Source organism: Mytilus californianus, unplaced genomic scaffold (genome assembly GCF_021869535.1).
Source record: "Mytilus californianus isolate M0D057914Y unplaced genomic scaffold, xbMytCali1.0.p SCAF_20, whole genome shotgun sequence".
Lineage (NCBI taxonomy): Eukaryota > Metazoa > Mollusca > Bivalvia > Mytilida > Mytilidae > Mytilus > Mytilus californianus.
Genome location: NW_026262669.1, coordinates 9,185,386 through 9,208,655, shown reverse-complemented (window position 1 = coordinate 9,208,655; position 23,270 = coordinate 9,185,386). Strand labels below are relative to the sequence as shown.

Genomic DNA, 23,270 nt, shown 5'->3' with positions numbered 1-23,270 from the left:
GACTAGGCATTATAGACGCTGCCCTAAGGAATAGCAATTGGATAGTACTAAAACGTGAGGGTAAATAATTTCTGGGGTAAGCATTCTTAAAGGCCGAAAATTTCGTCCGTAACACGGGAAAAAAGTCATATTTGATAAAATATGCTCTGGGGTCACCCACTTGTTAAAAATCATTGCCTCGGCAGTTCTGTATGGCTAGGGATTATAGATTCTGCTCTAAAAAATAGCTTTTAGATAATACTACAACGAACTAAAAACACTCAAACCTAAATACGTGAAAGCCAACGAATTATAGAACTAAAAACACGTGAAAGCCAACGATGTATAGAACTAAAAACATGTGAAAGCCAACGATGTATAGAACTAAAAACATGTGAAAGCCAACGATGTATAGAACTAAAAACACTCAAACCTAAACACGTGAAAGCCAACGATGTATAGAACTAAAAACACGTGAAAGCCAACGATGTATAGAACTAAAAACATGTGAAAGCCAACGATGTTTAGAACTAAAAACATGTGAAGGCCAACGATGTATAGAACTAAAAACATGTGAAAGACAACGATGTATAGAACTAAAAACACTCAACCCTAAACACGTGAAAGCCAACGATGTATAGAACTGAAAACACGTGAAAGCCAACGATGTATAGAACTAAAAACATGTGAAAGCCAGCGATGTATAGAACTGAAAACATGTGAAAGCCAACGATGTATAGAACTAAAAACATGTGAATGCCAACGATGTTTAGAACTAAAAACATGTGAAAGCCAACGATGTATAGAACTAAAAACATGTGAATGCCAACGATGTATAGAACTAAAAACATGTGAAAGCCAGCGATGTATAGAACTGAAAACATGTGAAAGCCAACGATGTATAGAACTAAAAACATGTGAATGCCAACGATGTTTAGAACTAAAAACATGTGAAAGCCAACGATGTATAGAACTAAAAACATGTGAATGCCAACGATGAATAGAACTAAAAACACGTGAAAGCCAACGATGTATAGAACAACAAACATGTGAAAGCCAACGATGTATAGAACTAAAAACATGTGAAAGCCGATGATGTATAGAACTAAAAACATGTGAAAGCCGACGATGTATAGAACTAAAAACATGTGAATGCCAACGATGTATAGAACTAAAAACATGTGAAAGCCAACGATGTATAGAACTAAAAACACGTGAAAGCAAAACCATGTGAAATCCAACGATGTATAGAACTAAAAACATGTGAAAGCCAGCGATGTATAGAACTAAAAACATGTGAAAGCCAACGATGTATAGAACTAAAAACATGTGAAAGCCAACGAAGCCAACGATGTGTAGAACTTAAAACATGTGAAAGCCAACGAAGCCAACGATGTATAGAACTAAAAACATGTGAAAGCCAACGATGTGTAGAACTAAAAACATGTGAAAGCCAACGATGTGTAGAACTAAAAACACGTGAAAGCCAGCGATGTATAGAACTAAAAACATGTGAAAGCCAACGATGTATAGAACTAAAAATATTCAAACCTAAACACTTGAAAGCCAACGATGTATAGAACTAAAAACACGTGAAAGCCAACGATGTATAGAACTAAAAACATGTGAAAGCCGACGATGTATAGAACTAAAAACACGTGAAAGCCAACGATGTGTAGAACTAAAAACATGTGAAAGCCGGCGATGTATAGAACTAAAAACAAGAATAACTATATGACAAAAAGGGACACAAAATTAGCTAAATTTATCTAAGGTCAACTTTACCTGAGGGAGTTAGAACCTTTTTTTCTTAATAAATATTTAATTTATCAACAAATTTATGATAAGTTTGTTATAAATTATGTCAGTGCCGATGCACTGACTACTGCGTTGATGGTAGCATCGAGTACTAATAGTCCACCAGCAGTGTCATCCTTCATCGATGGCAATTAATGTGAAAATAAAGTTGACAATTCCAGCTATTTAAAACGAATTGAAGGACATGGTCTAAGTAAAACGTGACAGAACTTATATCAATTTTCGAAATTAGGTCTTACTGACATCAGTGCTTAATTACTGTTATAAAAGCAAAAAAAGATATATGAAACGATGTTTTATTATTTTCTCACCAAAAATTGTTAACGGGATATTTCCTATATTAAAATGGGACTTTGTTTTATAAACAAAATAAGGATGCTTGAAACGCCCATACGTTAAATGATATTCAAATTTGGTGTTGCATTTTTAAAATTAGTTTGCATGGGTAATTCTTGGGTTAAACAAACTAAGGAAACAAAACTGTGAAAAATTAAATCGAAGATAAATAGAACAATAACACAAACGGCAAGCCACACAACCTTTAATAGAACAACATGAAGCCACAAGCTCTTGAACACAGTGTCCTAGAATCGAAAGCAATTCTCAGGGCACACTGGTAAATATTTTCATTATTCATTGTAATGTAATTTGCAGGCTGTTACCTGAACTTTCACAGTCGATGTCCAACGGGATACATTTCCTATAACAACTTATGTTACCTATTTGGAACTGTATCAATGTCTTGGAATGATGCAAAGGTATATTCACGTGAGAATAAAGTTATAAGAGACACAATGCTCTACATTATGTAAGGTTAAGTAGTTCTCATATATTACGTTTATATATTTTTAAAAGTGTTAATTGAAATTGTTATATTTGTTAATGATTTAATTAATTCCTAAAATTTAATATAATTGACGTTTGTCCAAACCAGTCCTGAATTTTGAAATATTGACAAATGAAATTAAAATGAAGCGTTCCATTCGTTTTTATATTTATATTGATTTTGCTTTCGGAAATAACTTTAGTTTTATTATTCAGAATTATTGTACAAGTCACTGTGGTTCACTTATTGACTTTGTTTCCGAAAATGAAATGAGCCATACCATGCGTTACTTTCTACATCATGGTCCTGGACATCTGCATATTGGTAAGAATGTTTAACTAAATATTTCATAGGTTGCACTTTGTAAATACAGCTGTTTCACAAGCCACGCCTCTTTTGGGGAGATATATAATATTCATAGATATGTTAATTTGTTAACGTACTGGTTCCTAGATATGATATCTGTGTTTCATAACTTGGGAATGTTACCAGTATAGAAAAAACACGGTAGCGCCTAAAATGTAATTCTCAGGAGGTCCAAAAATGGAGGTAGGGCTAGTATAGAGTTTTAGTATAAGTTTAAACTCTTAGAAGTTCAGGGCATATAACTGTTGAAAATATGCCGCACAGCCCTATATTTTGACCTTTGAATAAAATAGTAGTGCATATCAGTAGTAGTAGAATAGGGATAAGAAAACAGTAGAGCAGGTAGAGCAGGTAGAGCAGCTTATGTAAATATTGTGCTAGTGATGGTGGAATGTTTGTGTCCACGTGTCATACTTTTGACCAAGGTAGAGCAACATTGGTTGGTAACCAGGTTATGTTTGTCGTCCATTTTGTTTCCACGTTGCAAGGTAGAGCAACATTGTTCGGTAACCAGGGTTATGTTTGTCGTCCATTTTTGTTTCCACGTTGCTGACTTTTTCAAGGTAGAGCAACATTGGTTGGTAACCAGGGTACGTTTGAGATGACGTCCATGTTGTCCACGTTGTAGAATTTTGGGTTGCCTTGCTTGTCTTAATTGTTATTTAAGTGAGCAGCATCCATTTTTTTTTTTTACGTTACTATATTTATTTTTGACGATATATGTTGTTAATAATTTTAAAATGAAAATTCTGAGGTTACATTACCAGGTTTTGTTATCAACAAAAAATGGGCAGATATATATCTTATTATTTAGGTATGGTTTGAGTAGATTCATAGAATTAAAGCAGCTTTATGACATTGTTGAATTAAAGGTTGAAGACTGGAAGTACGATTTAATTATACAAATTGTAGAGACTTCAGGTGGTGGTGGTGTATAAGTAAATGTTAGTCTTTACTGATTAATCATGGATTTAGAAACAGACTCGGGATGTTACTTTTCAGACATCCTCCGTTTCAAACCAGCCCATCTGAATATGATGTATTTCACAAATAGAATGCAAACATATACAAATTGGCCGGATCAGATTAAACAAAAGCCAGAAGATCTAGCTCATAATGGTTTTTTTTACACCGATATAGGAGATAGAGTGACATGTTTTTATTGTGACATTACTCTAAAAAAGTGGACTAAAGAAGACGATATCGAAACAGAACATATAAAATGGGATCCAAATTGTTTGTTTGCAAAGATGGTATCTAGTAAAACCTTGTACAACATACTTATGAAATAAGAATGTTACGTAATGACTGAGATACACTATAAGAAGATCCTCGAATTCCGTTCATTTACAGATTGATTGTTGTAGAGAGAAGACACTATGGATGCAACATTTGAAAAAGCCGAGAAACTTATGCATCACACACTTAAATATGTGTATGCTAGGATGGTCTTAGACTGTTTACCGGATATTGTGAAAGAACATTGTTATGGGTGTGAAGTAAACCACCCGAGTCAGATTCAACACACTTGTTTAATGTGGACAAAAATGGAACATTTAGAAACTTATTTCGATATTGCTTATAAACAGATAGCGGAGAAGGACATGGTTAGGAAGATGTCCAATCAAGTGAAGCTCATGGATGTACCAGATGACTATAAAAATGACGTTTTATCTACATTAAAGGATTGGTGCATTCTACATAAACCAAGTACCAAAAATGTGTCACACTGGTGCAAACGATTGGTGTTGTTGGAAGAAAGATTCACAAACGAATTAAATTAATTTAAAACACACCGATCATTAACATTGGTTATCATTTGATGTGAAACACTCATCATGAACAGACGTATTTTTGAAAACTCAACCTTCCTGAAAGAACTTTACTATGATAGACCCCGAAGAAGAAAAGAATTGATTGAGGAGAGTTCCGATGATCAAATTCGAACCATTTCACACATTGCATATAAAATTTATCATGCAACACTTATGATTAGTATAGTACATAGACGAGAACTTCGAGAGTTTCGGAAATTTATTCAGTTTTTAGCCAGTGGGAGAAATAGTGTAAGCAGGAAAAGACGAGTACTGTTAGTGTATCACAAATTAATACCACTCCTGATTAAGCCTCTGTTGCATTTACTAGACGAACAATGAGATGCTTGAACTGTTTCTAATGATATTTCAATAAAAGTTAGTTACTTGTATTTTGTTTTTTGTCTCTTTATTATATTTTCACAAAGTGCATATTGGTTAGGTATCTCAATTGAAGAAAGTGTCAGTAAAATTTAAATTCCTTCTCGCTTTCAAAACTTTACTTCAGTAGAGATACCAAACCAAGACTATCAGCCTTAAATACAAAGGGAACAGGTCTTACCTTTCATAGAATGAAAAAAAATCCAAGATGAACACACAAGATAGAATAAATGATTTAATATCAAACACATATAAAAACACACATGTAGGTCCCGAAAAAATATACAGAATATTAAAATCCAAAGGAATCACTAATGTTGGACGATCCAGGATAAAAAGACTATTACGAAGTCAAGACAGTTACACTTTAAGAAAGGAACTCCGTCATTCTTTTCGTCGTGCACGTGTAATTGTATCTGGAATTGATGATCAGTGGGACATGGACCTCGCTGATATGTCAAACATTGCAAGTGAAAACGGTCAGTTTCGATACCTATTAGTCGTCATGGATATCTTTTCAACGTATCTGTGGATTCAGGTTCTGAAAAATAAATCAGCAAAAGTTGTAGTCGGGGCAATGAAGAAAATTTTAGCTGGTAACAGAAAATGTAAAAAGATTCGAACTGATAAAGGAAAAGAATTTAACAACAACATAATGAAATCATATCTGAAAAATGAAGGTATACAATATTTCACCACACAGAATTCAGAAACAAAGGCTAACTACGCTGAAAGAGTTATCAAGACTGTGAAAAATATGATGTATCGATACTTCACAGAGAGGAGAAATCATAGGTACTTGGATGTACTTCAAGATATTGTTAAAGTATACAATTCTACTCCACATAGAAGCTTGAACAATATCCAACCAAAAGACGTCAGCAAAACAAACGAAGCAGATATATGGGCATATATGTATTTAAAACCAAAGAAAATAACATCAAAAAAGCCTCGATCATACCACTTTAAGGCTAATGACTTCGTTCGTATTTCTTACATTTCTATGCTATTTGACCGTTCATATGATGAACATTTCACAAGAGAAATTTTTAAAGTTAGCCAAAGATTTCGAATGCAGGCTATACCGGTTTATAGAATAAAGGAGTATGATGGAACTTCCATAAAAGGATTATTTTATGAATCAGAGATGGTTAAAGTGAACAAGGATGAAGATGTTATGTGGTATGTAGAAAAAAAAATCGAAAACGTAAGAGAAATGGACGGGTTCAGTGGTTAGTTAAGTTTGAAGGGTGGCCAAATAAATATAATCAGTGGTTGAATGAAGAGGATATCACAGATCCAAATGACTCCTGAAGATGAGCATCTACATAACATTCAATAGTGAAAAATCTCTGAACTATTTTCCAAACAACAAAGCATATACTTTTTCTTCTCAACTGAATTCACCTGTGTTTTTAAATGGAAATTGGAGAATAGGGATAAGAAAACAGTAGAGCAGGTAGAGCAGGTAGAGCAGCTTATGTAAATATTGTGCTAGTGATGGTGGAATGTTTGTGTCCACGTGTCATACTTTTGACCAAGGTAGAGCAACATTGGTTGGTAACCAGGTTATGTTTGTCGTCCATTTTGTTTCCACGTTGCAAGGTAGAGCAACATTGTTCGGTAACCAGGGTTATGTTTGTCGTCCATTTTTGTTTCCACGTTGCTGACTTTTTCAAGGTAGAGCAACATTGGTTGGTAACCAGGGTACGTTTGAGATGACGTCCATGTTGTCCACGTTGTAGAATTTTGGGTTGCCTTGCTTGTCTTAATTGTTATTTAAGTGAGCAGCATCCATTTTTTTTTTTTACGTTACTATATTTATTTTTGACGATATATGTTGTTAATAATTTTAAAATGAAAATTCTGAGGTTACATTACCAGGTTTTGTTATCAACAAAAAATGGGCAGATATATATCTTATTATTTAGGTATGGTTTGAGTAGATTCATAGAATTAAAGCAGCTTTATGACATTGTTGAATTAAAGGTTGAAGACTGGAAGTACGATTTAATTATACAAATTGTAGAGACTTCAGGTGGTGGTGGTGTATAAGTAAATGTTAGTCTTTACTGATTAATCATGGATTTAGAAACAGACTCGGGATGTTACTTTTCAGACATCCTCCGTTTCAAACCAGCCCATCTGAATATGATGTATTTCACAAATAGAATGCAAACATATACAAATTGGCCGGATCAGATTAAACAAAAGCCAGAAGATCTAGCTCATAATGGTTTTTTTTACACCGATATAGGAGATAGAGTGACATGTTTTTATTGTGACATTACTCTAAAAAAGTGGACTAAAGAAGACGATATCGAAACAGAACATATAAAATGGGATCCAAATTGTTTGTTTGCAAAGATGGTATCTAGTAAAACCTTGTACAACATACTTATGAAATAAGAATGTTACGTAATGACTGAGATACACTATAAGAAGATCCTCGAATTCCGTTCATTTACAGATTGATTGTTGTAGAGAGAAGACACTATGGATGCAACATTTGAAAAAGCCGAGAAACTTATGCATCACACACTTAAATATGTGTATGCTAGGATGGTCTTAGACTGTTTACCGGATATTGTGAAAGAACATTGTTATGGGTGTGAAGTAAACCACCCGAGTCAGATTCAACACACTTGTTTAATGTGGACAAAAATGGAACATTTAGAAACTTATTTCGATATTGCTTATAAACAGATAGCGGAGAAGGACATGGTTAGGAAGATGTCCAATCAAGTGAAGCTCATGGATGTACCAGATGACTATAAAAATGACGTTTTATCTACATTAAAGGATTGGTGCATTCTACATAAACCAAGTACCAAAAATGTGTCACACTGGTGCAAACGATTGGTGTTGTTGGAAGAAAGATTCACAAACGAATTAAATTAATTTAAAACACACCGATCATTAACATTGGTTATCATTTGATGTGAAACACTCATCATGAACAGACGTATTTTTGAAAACTCAACCTTCCTGAAAGAACTTTACTATGATAGACCCCGAAGAAGAAAAGAATTGATTGAGGAGAGTTCCGATGATCAAATTCGAACCATTTCACACATTGCATATAAAATTTATCATGCAACACTTATGATTAGTATAGTACATAGACGAGAACTTCGAGAGTTTCGGAAATTTATTCAGTTTTTAGCCAGTGGGAGAAATAGTGTAAGCAGGAAAAGACGAGTACTGTTAGTGTATCACAAATTAATACCACTCCTGATTAAGCCTCTGTTGCATTTACTAGACGAACAATGAGATGCTTGAACTGTTTCTAATGATATTTCAATAAAAGTTAGTTACTTGTATTTTGTTTTTTGTCTCTTTATTATATTTTCACAAAGTGCATATTGGTTAGGTATCTCAATTGAAGAAAGTGTCAGTAAAATTTAAATTCCTTCTCGCTTTCAAAACTTTACTTCAGTAGAGATACCAAACCAAGACTATCAGCCTTAAATACAAAGGGAACAGGTCTTACCTTTCATAGAATGAAAAAAAATCCAAGATGAACACACAAGATAGAATAAATGATTTAATATCAAACACATATAAAAACACACATGTAGGTCCCGAAAAAATATACAGAATATTAAAATCCAAAGGAATCACTAATGTTGGACGATCCAGGATAAAAAGACTATTACGAAGTCAAGACAGTTACACTTTAAGAAAGGAACTCCGTCATTCTTTTCGTCGTGCACGTGTAATTGTATCTGGAATTGATGATCAGTGGGACATGGACCTCGCTGATATGTCAAACATTGCAAGTGAAAACGGTCAGTTTCGATACCTATTAGTCGTCATGGATATCTTTTCAACGTATCTGTGGATTCAGGTTCTGAAAAATAAATCAGCAAAAGTTGTAGTCGGGGCAATGAAGAAAATTTTAGCTGGTAACAGAAAATGTAAAAAGATTCGAACTGATAAAGGAAAAGAATTTAACAACAACATAATGAAATCATATCTGAAAAATGAAGGTATACAATATTTCACCACACAGAATTCAGAAACAAAGGCTAACTACGCTGAAAGAGTTATCAAGACTGTGAAAAATATGATGTATCGATACTTCACAGAGAGGAGAAATCATAGGTACTTGGATGTACTTCAAGATATTGTTAAAGTATACAATTCTACTCCACATAGAAGCTTGAACAATATCCAACCAAAAGACGTCAGCAAAACAAACGAAGCAGATATATGGGCATATATGTATTTAAAACCAAAGAAAATAACATCAAAAAAGCCTCGATCATACCACTTTAAGGCTAATGACTTCGTTCGTATTTCTTACATTTCTATGCTATTTGACCGTTCATATGATGAACATTTCACAAGAGAAATTTTTAAAGTTAGCCAAAGATTTCGAATGCAGGCTATACCGGTTTATAGAATAAAGGAGTATGATGGAACTTCCATAAAAGGATTATTTTATGAATCAGAGATGGTTAAAGTGAACAAGGATGAAGATGTTATGTGGTATGTAGAAAAAAAAATCGAAAACGTAAGAGAAATGGACGGGTTCAGTGGTTAGTTAAGTTTGAAGGGTGGCCAAATAAATATAATCAGTGGTTGAATGAAGAGGATATCACAGATCCAAATGACTCCTGAAGATGAGCATCTACATAACATTCAATAGTGAAAAATCTCTGAACTATTTTCCAAACAACAAAGCATATACTTTTTCTTCTCAACTGAATTCACCTGTGTTTTTAAATGGAAATTGGAGAGTTGCCTTAGTTGAAGCAGACATTTCAAGTAGCATATCTAAATCAGAATCCATTTACCTGTATTCTAATATTTGTGGTGAATCTATTGTCGATGGAGAACAAAAGCCACTTCTTCGAAGGTTAAGTGCAGCCTCTATGGGAAACTGGTCAAACATTTTCGAAGTTCCGCATTATGTTCCTGTAAAAATAAATGACCTCTATAATATTGATATCTATATAACTGATGGTGACAACAATCTAGCTTCATTTTTAGATATTCCTGCAACGGTAACACTACACTTCAAATCGTTTCCATTCTTTTAAAAATGAACAAGATGTATGTGCCAAATGTAGGAAGCTGGACTAATTATTATGAGAAGCTAGACAGAAAAGGTCATCACAATACTAACAAAGGTCAAAAACAAATCGGAGGTGGGTCTCTAACTGGAACCTCAAGGTCATCCATTACACCAATCGGCATACCAACCAAAAGCCCTTCTGATGAGAAAGTAAAAATTCAACTTGTCTCCCTCGTCCATCAAACGGATGAAATGGCCAAGGACATGGTTGAAAGAGAGAAAAAGACATTAAAAAGAAAGCCATCTAGTTATGATGCCAATTCTTCCAAAAGACGTCGAACGAACGAGACCTCCAAAAAGCCCAGTAAAACCACCAAAAAGTTGACTAAGCACAAAAAGTCAAGAAAGACAACCAAAGCATCAAACAAGAAGAGACATACGAAGAAAAAAACCAACAAGAAAAAACTGCAAAGCTCTGTGAAAACCTTCAAAGACATATTCAAGTAAATGGCTGCTTTATCGTTAGATGGGTTCCAAGAAGCTCAACCAAGTGGTTTGGATCTGTTTTCATTACCACCAACACAGACAGCGATTGATTCAGTGTATTATGATGAGCATAGGTCAACAGCACAGCTAACTGGAACTACACCAGTAGAATTTAACATTGCAGCCCAAAATTCACTAGAGTATATAGATTTGAGAAAAACAAAATTATATGTAAAAGCGAGAATAAAACATATCAATGGAGACAGTCTAAAACCTACTGAGTATGTTGGTCCAGTTAACAATTTTCTACATTCTATGTTCTCACAGATTGATATAACATTACAAAATAAGTTGGTGACATCAACTACCACACATTATCCATACAAGGCAATGATACAAACTCTTTTATCTTTTGGATCTGAAGCAAAAAAATCTCAGCTGACTAGCCAGTTATGGAAAACAGATCAACCAGGACATTTTGATGATAGTGATGTAGAAAATGGTGGCAATTCTTCCTTATTCGATCGCGCACAGTATTTTACTCAAAGTCAAGTGTGTGATTTAGAAGGTCCGTTATTTCATGATTTATGTAGTCTGGACAGATACATGCTGAATCAAGTAGCTATTAATGTTAAACTTTACCGTTCAAGACCTGAGTTTGCTTTGATGACAAGTGAAAAAGATCCAAATTGTCAAGTCATCATCGATGACATAGTGTTAAAAGTGTGCAAAATACGTTTAAACCCTGCTGTCATTATGGCACATGCGCAGAAACTACAAACAACAAATGCTATATATCCCTATACCAGAACAGAAGTCTACATTTCTATACCTGCTGGGAGTCTTAGTTTCAATTACAATAATTTGTTCAACGGACTCCGACCGACTCGTTGCGTTATAGCTTTTACAGAGTCCGCTAGTTCTAGTGGTTCATATACGTTAAATCCATTCAACTTTCAACATTTCAACCTTAGTCAAATAACGCTCAAACTGAACCAAGTTCCTGTAGGTGGGAATATTATGCAGTTAAACTATGGAGCCACGAGTCGAACTATACTACCTGCTTTTAAAAGTATGTTTGAAGTGACTAACAAGTGGATGAGAGACAGTGGAAATCAGTTGAGTAGAAATGATATAGCAGGAGGAAATGCTTTATATTGTTTTGAAATAGAACCAAATTTCAGCGACGAGGGACAGTACTTAAACTTAGTGAAACAATGAACTTGTTCTCTAGAAGTCAATTTCAATGCACCACTGCCGAAAGCGTCCACGTGTGTTGTGTATGCGGAGTTTCCAGCTTATTTTGAAATAAATTTAGAAAGAAACATCATTTTAGAATGAATACTTACCAGCTCAAGTGTGCCATTGTTTCAGACGTTGACTTACAACGATCTGTTCTTGGTGTATTCTCATCTGATGAACTGTCTCAAGTTCACCTACTACCAGGAATGGGTGTGATAGCCAATACAGATGTCGCAGGCTTACCAGGAAGACATTGGGTAGCATTTTTCTGTAATAGAAAGAACAGTCTTGAAGTATTTGACTATTTTGGGTATTCAGAAAAAGAACTCACTGTTTATTTTAACAAATTCATGCGGAATTATGCATACATACAATCAAACGAGAAAAGACTACAAGGTGATGACACAGTTGTGTGTGGGCAATATTGTTTGTTTTATTTAATGTGTCGTGTGAGAGGATTTACCATGCAACAGATAACAGATGTGTTTTCAGAAGACTATCAATTGAATGACAATTTTGTGTACAGTTTTATAGACAATCGGTTTCATTGCTGTGTGAACAATGTGTGTAATGTTGTGAGTCAATCTTGTATCAAAATAAAGAAGTAATGCTTATATGTTATTGTTGGTGTTGTTGTTTCCTCTCTTTTTTTTACATATAAAACAGTTTGTCTCTCAGCTATTTTTATTATTTCACTTGAACAGTATGGTTGACTGGTGGGAGAAGGAAAGTTTGCTCAAATTTCAGAGTCCAACATCAATATTCATTGTTGGTCCGTCAAATTCAGGAAAAACAATGTACACCAAAAACCTTCTTGAAAATGCAGATGGTATGTTTCAAGTACCACCGTCGAAGATATTTTACTGTTACAGTATTTGGCAGTCAGTTTTCGATGAAATGAAATCAGCAATACCAAACATTGAATTTTTTCAAGGTTTCCCCCATATGGATGTTTTATCAGAATGGGGGACTTTACAAGGGCATAAGGTTCTTGTTTTAGATGACCTGATGGTGGAATCTGCAGATAGTAAAGAACTGGTTCATCTCTTAACTGTAGGAATTCACCATAATTCAATCACTTTGATTCAGATTCTACATAACTTGTATTGTAAAGGCAAAGCCATGAGAACAGCCTCCCTCAATTGCCATTACTTTGTTTTATTTCGGAATTATAGAGATCAGTTACAAATTCAAACTCTTGGTAGGCAGATTTTTCCCGGACAGTCTAAATACTTTTTAGATGCATACAAGAAGGCGACATCTGTAGACTATCGCCCATTAATTATTGATTTAAATCCACATACAGACAAAACATATCAGTTGACAACAGATCGTGGAGTTGGACAGACACCTATCGTATATCACTCTGCAGAATGAAGGACTATTTAGCACATTTTCTTTTGAATGCTACTGCAAAACAAATTTCTCAAGCGATTAAATCACTAAGCAAGGAACAGTTGGAATGGTTGGTTGAAATAATATACAATGTGATGCAAGGAGTTTGCTCCATTTCAAGTGCTGATAAAACTTTGCTGGCCAAGAAAAAGAAGCTCATACGTAAAATTGTTTCCAAAGGAGCAGCATATAAACAGAGAAAATTATATTTATTAAAAATAAGAGGACTGCTTCCTATTTTCCTAAAGACATATCTCCGTTATGTCTCGCGAACTGATTCTGATTCCTAAACTGAGGTATGAACAATTAAAAAATCCAGAGACATTGCCGGAAAAAAGAGAAAATCGAGATCAAGATCAGCCGAAAGATAAACCAGAAAATATCGATGACTTGGAAAGTAAACAGTTAGTAGAGGACTTTCAACCTGAAAAATTGAAGAAGTCAAACAAAAAGAGAAAAATTACACAACACGAGGAAAGTAAACCATATATCGCTATGCCCCTTAAAACAATGCTGCAAGAGAAAAGTAAACAAAAACCAAAGATGAAATGGTTATCGTTTCGAATTAAGATGTCATGTGACATCGTCACGTGTATTTAAATTGAGGAAATTAGGTAGTTGTTATCATTTTGTGTAAAGTGAAAAGCATGGCTCACCGCGGTGTTCATACCAATGATTTACATTTTAACGAATCTGATGATGGTATGTTGGTGAAGGCAGCCATAGAGGTTGAGAATAAATTCAAACGTAAGAAATCATGTGCTGAAAATGTTGATGTCAAAAGACCAAAGTTAAATTGTGATATTTGTGATAAAACTTTCAAATACAACAGAAATTTGAACAGACATATGAATTCACATTTTAACAGAATTCAGTGTTTAGCGTGTAGGAAATCGTTTACGCAAAAACATAATTTAGTCAAACATGGTAATAAGTGTTCTGGACAGCGCACAATAAACAAACGAGATAAACAATTATCTAAGCAACTTACATGTAGACGCTGTGATGTCTCCTTTGATGATGTTGATTCTTTATTCACCCATGTTGCCAACCATCATCCGTTAAACCAAACAGGAGGTAGAATGCCTAAAACGGAGGAGCCAGTTGTCAGTCAGATAAAACGTAAACGGTTTCGTTTTAAGAAAAGCGCCATTAACAAATCAGTGAATCGTGTAGACCTTATGCCTATTGGTGATGAAAAATATGATTTATTACGTTTTTTGGCTAATACGAAAACTGATGTTGAAGAAATAATAGTATCTCAGCAAAAGAAACAAAAAAATGTCAAATGGTATGTAAATGCTCGAGTGGAGATGGTTCGAGATATTGATGATGGACAACAAGAAAAGGCTCACCCACATTTCCGCAGCAAAAGTTACATATCTCTTCAGAATGAGAGTAATGATCATAATTTAAATGAAGCTTTCCAAACGATTAACAGAGTAATGGAAGAATTTATCAACAAGGGATCTAACTGGATATTGAATAAAGTTATATGCCTCGAAGTACATACTTTACCATACTCACCCATAGCTGGTTCAAATTATATGGAATTACCATACAAAATTAAGGCCACTGGTGGAATTATCAACATTAGAAATGATGACCAAAAGTGTTTCCTATGGTCTGTACTGGCAGCCCTACATCCGATGGAATATAATCCATATCGGAAGTCACATTATACGGCACACGAAAATGAATTGAACATGAACGATATTGAATATCCTGTGTCTTTAACAAAAATGGAGAAATTTGAGAAACAAAACAATATTTCAATCAATGTTTTTGGCTTTGAAAACGAAGAAGTGTTCCCACTATATTTAACAAAGTTAGAAAATGTAGATAGGGAGATTGATGTATTGTATTTATCACAGAACGGGGAAACTCACTACTGTTGGATCAAAAATTTAGATCGTTTCCTTGGATCAATGACTAAATTTCACACCAAACGGTTTTACTGTAGAAGATGTCTTCACGGATTCATAAGACAAGACTTATTAAATGAACACAGACTATATTGTAATAAGTTTTATTTTCAAAAAGTGACTTATCCAAAAGAAGGAGAAGCCATTTTAGAATTTAGAGACTTTCATAAACAAATGCGTGTTCCTTTTGTCATCTATGCAGACTTTGAATGCTTTGCAAAAAAGATGGATACTTGTCAACCAGACCCAAATCAATCGTCAACAACACATAAAACAAAAGTTTTGTTCCATGTGGTTACTCCTACGTTGTGGTCAGTTCAAATGATAGATATTCCAAGCCAGCCGTTGTGTACAGAGGAGAGAACGCAGTCGAACACTTTTTTGAAAATATATTTACAGAGGAAGAATACATAGATGATATATTGAGGAACATTTATGAGGAGTTAATAATGAGTGTGGAAACCGAAACGCAATTTCAAAATGCTACAAACTGTTATGTATGCAATCAACCATTTTCAGGCAAAATAATCAAAGTTCGTGACCACGACCATTTAGGTATAAACGAAGATAACGAATCACCAAAGTATAGCAATTACAGAGGGGCAGCCTGTCAGAGATGCAACTTGATGTTGAAAAATCCAAATTTCATTCCGGTCTATTTTCATAATTTGCGGAACTTTGATGCACACCTTTTGCTGTCGGAAGCTGGTAAATTCAAGGACAAAAAATTAACATGTATACCAAACAATATGGAGAAATATGTGTCCTTTTCTGTTGGACAACTGAGGTTTTTAGACACATACCAGTGCATGAGTAGCTCTTTGGAGACGTTAATTGCTAATTTAGCGGCAGACGGTTTTAAAAATTTCAAACAATTTCGAAAAGCTTTCCCCAATGACGAACACGCTAAACTTTTGCTACAGAAAAACGAATACTGTTATGATTATGTGAATTGTTCTGAAAGATTTGAAGAGACAGCTCTCCCTACAAAAGCAGCTTTTTATAATTCCTTAACCAAAGAAGCTATTTCTGATGAAAAGTATGAACACGCTCAAAAGGTCTGGAACACGTTCAATATGAAAACCTTAGGGGATTTTCACAATTTGTATGTATTAACAGATATGCTACTCTTAGCAGATGTTTTCGAACGATTCCGTGACATGACTCTTGAATATTACAAGTTGGATGCTAGTCACTTTTTCACGAGTCCAGGTTTAGCATGGCAAGCAGCATTGAAAATGAGCGGTGTCTGCCTGGATTTAATTACTGATCCCCTCATGTACAACATGATAGAGCTTGGAACACGAGGTGGGGTCAGTATGGTTACCAAAAAATACAGTCGAGCTAATCATCAATATGTTGACGACTTTAATGAATCAGATGTGAAAAAACACATCATGTATCTAGATGCTAACAATTTGTACGGTTGGGCAATGTCTCAACCATTGCCTTATGGTTTTTTCCATTTTTTAAATGAAGATTAAATTAGTCATTTTGAGTTACAGAAAGTCGAGTCAGACGCAAAAGAAGGCTACATTTTAGAAGTAGACATAGAATATCCTGAACATCTCCACAACAAACATAACGATTATCCTCTGGCACCCGAACATCTACTCATTGAAGACATAAATCTATCGAAATACAGTACTGATTTATGGGGAAAGTTAAATTCTGTGAAGAATGCACTAGTAGCACGATTTCAGTCTGAAACGGTCATTTTGGTCTGATCATATCTTAATCGACTGGATTTACCGCTAGAGAAAAACGTCAAGACTTTTAAGAACTTTAAGACGCCGTTCCGATCGATAGTCTCATTAGGTAAATCAGTCCGTTAAGGCATGTTAAGATAAACAAGACTGAATCTTCTAGCAAGCTGTTAAGATCCGTTACGACGGTGTCAGACCAAAACAGACCAAATCTCAAAATTAACGTTCAAAATTGTCAGACCATGTTTAGATCCGTTAAGTATGCCGGTATGATACTACGAGTTACGCCCCTTCTGCTTGATAATGTATTTTAGATTAATATATATATATTTATTAGAATTTAAAAAAAAAAGTATATCTCTCGAATAAATAAAAAGTAATTAATGATTAAATCCTCTGTAGATTCTTTATTTCTGTTGTTGTTTTGTTGCGGAACTAATAAATTATTCATCTATATATGTTGCTTATTTTTTTAATAAATGTTAGTTTATTTATTTACATACTTATTAAATGCAAGGTCGTATGTTAATTGTATACTTACAAAAACGATTGCCATACATTTAACCTAAAAATGTTGTGAACCCTGTGTGAAAATGTTTTTCGTATTTGAAAATTAGTAACGGAAAATCTTAAACGTAACCTAAAAAAATAAGAAGATGTGGTATAATTGCCAATGAGACAATCCACATAAATGAAGCGGAGGCAAATTAACACATGCGTATTTTTGTTTTATGTCAGTTGGTTTAATTCGTTTTCTGTTGATATGTCCTAGTTTACTATTACCGTTGGAGCTGTTTTTTTTTATTTTCATGCGAGTTACTCTATTAAACTTGGAAAAGCTTTTATTGCCATAGCTTTGTACTGTACAATATAATTTTATATTATTAAACAATAATTTATTTTACATAGTGGTGCGTCTAAACACCACCAAGGTCGCCATAGTACATGAAGCTGATCATGATACTGCATTCAGTCTGTGTCGAGACAGTGTTAAACTATATATAAAGTACCATCGTATAAAGATTTTCATTCAAACAATGTATCCTTATATTTATTTTCTAACCCATATAATATACATATATATAGTACTTAGTGTATGGCGTAAATTTAAAATTTTCCGTTTTAGTTCAAATGATTGAGTTCAATGGCACGTGCTAGTAATCAACCGGGTCAACAGGTGACAAAATCAATGATCCATAACGTAAGAAAGTACATGACTATTTTACAATTACACTCATGATTCTTAATAAAAAGGTGCCGTAGGGCTAAAAGTTAATAAAGAATTAATGAATTTATGTATACGTATTAGTATTTAAGCTGTTGATGTTTGACCGTCAGTTTTAATATATCATGCTATGTTTTAGATTCAATAAAATAATGAATCTGAATCTATTATAGCTTAGTATGTGTAGTTTAAGGTTCTTACAATATTATATATTTCTAAACACTATACCAAAAGATAATGCAAAATATTTGAGCGCTGCATGGCAAACCATTAAAAAAACATGTACAGTTCGGAAGTTTGTTTAGTATTCAAAAGAAACTTTTCGCTTCTCTACTTATATAGTTTAGAGAGTATTCCTTTAATTTGTGTCAGTTATATAAAGTGGTGTGTATTTGTATTCTATTTATTTGGCAAAATTGTATCACTATACATACATTTTGTATTTCACAACTATATATACTGTAAGTTGTGAATTGTGATTGATTGTTGGTTGCTTAAAGTCCAGTGGCAAATATTTCATGCATGTTCAGGACGAACTGTGGGTTTATGACATGGAACCCACCAGTGTAGGTTTCATGTGGTATAATATTTAAAAGTTACTTAAATTTAATTATCATGAATTTTGAATAAATCGAAACATAACGGGAGCTAGCTATATATAGACGCATGGATCACCCGGACCTATCAGTTCTTTTCTCTGTTTTGTCTTAAAAAAAAACATGTTTTTTTTTTATATTTCGATTTTGTACTTTTATATAATTTACGATAACTGTGGTTTATACGTGCTGCCAGACGAAAGATCTCTGTGTCCTCTAGATGTCTTTTTTTGTGTGGATTGGTTGCTTTGTCATTGACGTTTAACACAAAACTTTTATTAATTAAGTGTGATCTATGTAGAAATTCAAACGTACTTAAGAATGAAGGATGAAAATCCAGGCTTTAAATAAAAATGGTCATTAAATAGCCACACAATTAAAAGAATATGAAAAATGTAAGTGTTGGAATAACATATACAATATATATGTGCATTGTCGGAAAATATAATTTTATTTTACGAACTTTGGTAACTGGACAAAAAGAGAGGCGCACCAATCTTTTCTCCTTTTGTGTAGCGAGTACAAATGAACTGATCCTAGTTATTTCGTATAGCATCTTTTTTTAAATAATAAAATCGCGCGTGCTCTATCTCAAAAAAGATGCTCACAGTGCAGTGTACTACTTTTGAGACAAATTATATCAAATTATCAAAATATCAATCTCTAACTTAATATGTAAACATAATACATGTAACAGCACCCCTTCTAGTCCTTAGTGGCATAGTATACGTCCTTATAGTGCACTAAGGACTCCTTAGCAGTGTTTAGACGTACCGAAATTATAGAGCAGTCTAACAGCTCTAACTCAAAATATGAACCATTCTATGTTGCAGGTTGGGGTCTACAATTTAGTTTGAAAGCTTCAATCATACAAGTGTTTTATCCTTTTAATTTGGACTAAATCAATACTTTACCTTAAATTTCATCACCTAAATTTTCAAACATGTACTACTTTTTATTTGATGCTTAAAATATAAAGAAAGAAATTTGGAAGATTATAACCTGTATTAGATACACCAACAACTACCAAAGGATGATAAGTATGTGTCACACACACACACAAAATATTAACACTGTTGTTTGCTCAATATGGAAGCGAAGTAACAGTATAGATAGATATAAGAAGATGTGGTATGAGTGCCTATGAGACAACTCTCCATCAAAGTCACTATTTGTAAAAGTAAACCATTATTATAGGTAAAAATAAGTCAAAGACTTTATTTAGTTATACAATAATTGGCTGATTGCAGGGCTTAGATTCCTTTATTTGTTCCAAGTTTTTAAAATCACAGGTTTTGGATGTCATCGATTTCACCGTTCCCGTTGTAAAACAGTCCCTGACTACCAACGTGGACTTATGTTACGAACTAAAACCACTATCACACGGTTTTTACAAGCGGAGCCCGTGTTATTACTAATTATGTCATACAGGCAGTTTTGTATTATCTGTCTTTTGTTTAGCCGGACTCGTTTACTGACAGAAAGAGCCTAAATATTAATATTACCAAAAAATACTTTATGTACAATTATTTGTCATGTATTTGAAAAATATTTTTCTTCTTTGTCTTACAAATTTATTCATACATTTTGCAAATATAGATGTGGAGGTCACCACTTGCCGATTGAGTCTGGAAGGTGGCAGGGTTTACCGAGAGAAGACATAATCTGCCGTCTCTGTGACTCAAACGACATTGGTGACGAGTACCATTACATTATGAATTGTGGAACATTTAAGTTGGAAAGAAAGAAATTTTTACCCAAATACTGTTTGTCAAACCCTAATATCTATTTTGATCAACTGTTTAATTCATCAAATATTGTGATATTAGAAAAACTATGTAAATTTATCAAAGTTATAAATGTGAAAGTCAGTCCTCCAAGTTAATTTCATTTGTATTGTTCGCACATGTATGTAATAATTGTACCTTATAGTTATATTTATGTATGTTCTCTATAACTATGTAATTGTAGTTTTATGAGAAATAAAGTATTCGTATGTATTCGTATTCGTCAAACTTTATTTATTTATTTAATTATTCAAATTAAATTAACTTCACAATGCACCTGTCAATAAATACGAAAGGAAATTGTACATTTATAAACAGATGTAATGGTTATACAATATACATTCATGTTCACGTAATAAACGAATTTGGTAATTGTCATTCTTTGTCGGGAATACACGTACTTTTCATACTTATCCCCATATTTAACTGCTTTCCCAAAGGGCTTATTTCATACGACAAGGAGAGATTACTAGAATAGTTTGATTGGTTTTAAGCTTTTATTTCGTACCAAACTGTATTTGTTACAAAATCAGATATATTGTACTCATTCTTCATTTATCTGTACAAAAAAAAAAACACAAACGAGAACTAGAGAACGAAGTCGACCAATACACAAATAACACTCATTTTTAAATAAGCTTTTTTATTATACATGCTTGTTCAGGTGTTTATTTTATCTTGAATTTAATCAAAATACACAAAAAAAAAGTTTTTATGTCCTAATGTTACGTATTTTCTCACGTATTTGACAAATATATTTGGACATTTTACTTGAAAATCGTCGTTTTTAGCGTCGTAAGTATGCAGCAACGGATGCAGACATAATAATGCCTTTTGTGTGTATGAACAATATTCTTTAATTGTTATAAATTTCAATGATTTCTACTGGCGATCTAACGAAATATTAACAAAACCTTTTGCCTGGTATTTTTATAGACATCGAATAGAATTCCGGTCATTACGGAATATGATCTTCAAAGATACAATTTACCAAAAAGAAGTAACAAATACATTATTTTTACATATATATATCAAAGTGATTTTCGATCATCAATGAAGGTTTTCTATGTGAAACTTGCTATATTTTCCAGGAATGCAGTAGAGTTTATTTGATTTTAAAACACGTACAAATCGATCTATACTATTTAAAATTGCAAAACGCAAGCTGAAATCGTACCAAGTGATTATTATTTTTGCACACGACATCTAGGCTGTCGTCCCTCCTCTAATAGTTGACGGTTCTCTTGGATAGGGACATTGTGCATTCAACCGTGGATATTATAAAATATCTGTAATAAATAAAATTTTAATGCTTTGATCGTGTAATGTCTTAATTTTTAAGGTTACGCGGGTTCGGTATTAAGCGAACACAATTGGTATGAACACTCTTCCGTATACGTGTAGAATATATTAAAGAAACTTTCAATTACAAAGTTTTTTTCGAGGATTTTTAAAGTTACAAATAAAAATCCTTTTTATGTTTTTGAAATAGGCTTTTAATTTCCATTCTCAATTGTATTTTAATGTAGAAAATATGTCATTTATATATAAAGTGCATGTAATTCTTATGCTAGTAATCCACAAATGAAATTGCATAAATCACAAAGGTCTTTAAACGAAGATTGCCAAATCAAATCTATACTATATATACTTAGAAAATGTTAACAAGTCTAGAAAATGTTTATACTGTACATTAAATAAAGTTGAAGATGAGATACACTTTGTGACTGAATGTCCACTATATGTTGATAACAGAAATGAGTTTTTTACTGAAATTTCTCTAACTTGTAATAATTTTCATTCTTTAGACAATTTTTCAAAGTCTTCATGGCTATTTACACAAGAAAATTTAAATATGTATAAATGTTTGGGAAAGTATTTATCTAAAAATCTTGAGAGAAGGAGAAGTTCAAAGATAATAAATGCAAATTAGCCACAAATACATATATTTTGAGTGGTATATGATTTTGAATGGTATATTTCAAAGATGTGAATTGTATTATCTGGTTCTGTCCTGGCCTTTTATAGCATTTTTAATAGTATTAAACGGTGTTGTTTTCTTATGTGTCTCTAATCTATGTCTAATCTTATGTACTTGTATGTAATGTGATGAAAGCTCTTTATAGGGCCCTTTAATTGGAAATGAAATATTTTTATTTTTATTCTTATTCTTATACGCAATTCAATTTTTCATCATTTAATTTACAAGTCACTGCACTTGGAATGTTTAGGTTTTATGTGGTGTGCAATGTAAAGGTGGAATACCATAGTGTCAAAAGAGAGAATATTTTTCGATTAAAACACACCCGGGAACAGCAAGAAAGTTTACCAAAGAAGTTGTGGGAACTTTACTGATTTTATCATATATATTTCTGATAGTTTTCCCGATCTATTCACATATTTTCAAACTTGAAAGGTGACCTATTTCAGCGGCATGCGCCTTGAACATGTACACGTGACAGTTGTAAGTAACAGGTCATCTCAAAGATACCATAATTAGAATACAAGGTTAAAGTACTTACAAAATATGTCATCTTGTAGAATGTGAATTGAAAAATATATTATTTTCAAATTCGCAGTCCAAGTCAACGGAAAATCTCTGTCACAAACAATTTTCATGCTATAAATCCATTCCAACAATATCATTTTAAACACACACTAGCTGGCCTTTTCATTAATTTAGATAATACAAATTTAGCTA

At 33.4% G+C, this 23,270-nt stretch overlaps 1 long non-coding RNA gene across 2 annotated transcripts; it reads right to left on the bottom strand.

Annotated features, from left to right (window-relative positions):
- Positions 1 to 5,706: 5,706 nt before the first annotated feature.
- On the bottom strand, positions 5,707 to 15,169 carry LOC127731767 (uncharacterized). 2 transcript variants are annotated; one of them, XR_007995744.1, is made up of 4 exons: positions 14,322 to 15,169; positions 12,043 to 12,203; positions 9,987 to 10,107; positions 5,707 to 5,725 (listed from the first exon to the last, which is right to left on the bottom strand). It is a non-coding gene; the product is annotated as an uncharacterized LOC127731767 (long non-coding RNA). The 2 variants fall into 2 exon arrangements; XR_007995743.1 differs by lacking the exon at positions 5,707 to 5,725 and adding an exon at positions 9,019 to 9,037.
- Positions 15,170 to 23,270: the final 8,101 nt, after the last annotated feature.